The sequence below is a fragment of the Lipotes vexillifer genome, unplaced genomic scaffold (assembly GCF_000442215.2).
Source record: "Lipotes vexillifer unplaced genomic scaffold, Lipotes_vexillifer_v1.1 scaffold1186, whole genome shotgun sequence".
In the NCBI taxonomy this organism is placed as follows: Eukaryota; Metazoa; Chordata; class Mammalia; order Artiodactyla; family Lipotidae; genus Lipotes; species Lipotes vexillifer.
This window is the reverse complement of record NW_006785484.1, coordinates 917,818-920,187: the sequence shown is the minus strand read 5'-3', so window position 1 is coordinate 920,187 and position 2,370 is coordinate 917,818.

Here is a 2,370-nt window from a genome sequence, read left to right as displayed (position 1 = left end):
CACACAACACACACACACACACACACACACACACACACACACACACACACACTCACTCTTCATGACAGTTTATTGAAGAAACTGGGTCATTTGTCCTGTAGAAGTTCTCACTTTCTTGTTTGGGTTTATTGCATATTTGTGGTTTCATCTAACCTGTGTCTCCAGCCTCTATATGTAGTCCTATAAACGGGGAAATAAAAGTCTAGAGGTTTAAAGCAGATCTCAATTTTGGGGAGGCGGGGGCTTCTTTATCCCATTGCACTTCAACTGCATCACCTCTGGACACGTACAATGTGTGACTGTTAACTACTTTCATGTATTCAACCCTTTTTTTCTGTACAGTTTCTCAAATAGCTAAAGTCCAAAATTTTTGCATGGATAGGCTGACCATATCTTAGCCCGGCTCAGGCAAGTGCTGAAAAAGCAAGAAGGCAAGAGCCCTCCGTGGCTGTGTAATGTCAAGAGGGTGAGAGAGCTGAACTTCCAGAGGCTGCACTGGACCCCCTCCTTGGACAGACAAGGAGCCCGAGGTCCCCAGAAGGCCACATGTGATCCCAAGGCCAGACAGCTTTGCTGGACGTTATGAGGGAGGCATCTCTTCTGTTACACTCGGCTCTCTTTCCAAGGGTCAGAGAGAAGTTCAGAATCTCAGGTTCATTTTCAGACTTGGTTAGACCTAAGTCTGCCCTTCCTTCCTCAGAACTTGGCCGTTTGTGGTACCTGGGTGACATCTCTGTGCCAGTGTCTGGGACTTGGGCACCTGATGTTAATCCAATTGTACAGCCTTTCAATGAGATTCTACTTCCTAGTATGAATGGGACATACTCATGTGACAAAAGCTTTCCAACCTGTGAGTTTATGAAAAGTTATACCAAAGAAGAAAAAAAAAATCACATTTCTTTTCTGCCCTTTACCCTTATTCGTCACAGTGAAATTACATCCTCACTTTTGCACACACATCAAACTCCCGAACGTCTATGGCTCTTATGGACTGTAGCCATAGAATCAGAATCACCTGGCATGTCTCCCAGCCCGACCTCCCCTGGATTCTGGTTGGCAGGTCTGGAGCAGGATTGAGAAACCTGAATGCCTACCAAGCACACCAGGTGATTCTTATTTATTCCAAAGAGTGAGAAGTTACCTAAGGTTCCTGGATATTCTATTTGGGCAGCTGTAATCTCATCGTAATGATGGTTAAAGTGTCCCTGAGCTTCGTGCCTCACAAGCATCATCGTCAGTGGACTGATTGCCATCCTCAGCGCCCCAGGGATTTTCACTTTAACCCGCAGCAGCCCCAGCAGGGATTTTAGGAACGGGTGGATCTTTCCCTTCCATGCCTCTTGACATGGCAGGACCCTGCAGGACCCAGGGATCAGGGCTCTGTCTGCATTGGTCCAGCCTCAGGACTGTCCACGCCCTGGCCCTGCCTCTGAGCCCAGATGTGTCGCTCACAGCTGCCTCTTGGACATCTGCACCCGGGTCCCCAGCTGGCATCTGAGCTCAACGTGCCCGGAATGATGGCAGCCCATGACAGCCCGTCTTCCTCCCTCTGTGGAATGGACCAAACCCTTTTCAGTCACCCTGGACTCCTCTTTCTCATTTCCCGTCCAATCTAAGAGCAAACTTGTTCCCTCCATTCCTTCAAAACACATCTGGACACATGGCCGTTTCCCATCACCTCCATTGCCATCACCCTAGACCAAGACACGAGCTTCACCTTGATGACTTCACCTTTTTAGTCTCCCCTCTTCCCTCTTTAACCTCTTCTTCCATCTAATCACGTGGCTGCCAGAACTATCTTTTACAATAGAGGTCATTTTATCCCATCCTTGCTCAAACCCTGCAATGGTCTTACATGACTCACAGTATAAAACCCAATCCTGGCCATGGCTTTGCTCACCAGGCCTGACCCCTGGTTTCCCCCATCCCCTCCTCTCATTGATTACAGCAACCACAGGGGACTTGGTTGTCCTTCTGGAACATCTTAGGCACCTTCCTCTTTCAGCAGTGATGCCCTTGCTGTTTCATGCCTGGTACCTCCTTTATACCTGGTACCTTGGATAATCCACGTTCAAGTGCTCGTGCGTCACCAGCCCCCAAGTCTCTCCAGCCGTCTCCGTCTCTGGATCTGGCATTATTTTTCTTCCTAGCACTCAGCACCACCTGCCATTATAATGTGCATTTGTTTGGTTGGTCTTCCCCCAGTTGCAGGTGAACTCCCTGAGGGCAGAAATTTGTTATCAATGTATCCCCAGGCCTATGCAGAGCTTGGCACTCTTAATATTTGTTGGCAGAATGGATGGATGGGTGGAAAGATGGATAATATATGTGGTTTATTCTAGCCCAGCAATTCATTAAAGACAGAGGTGT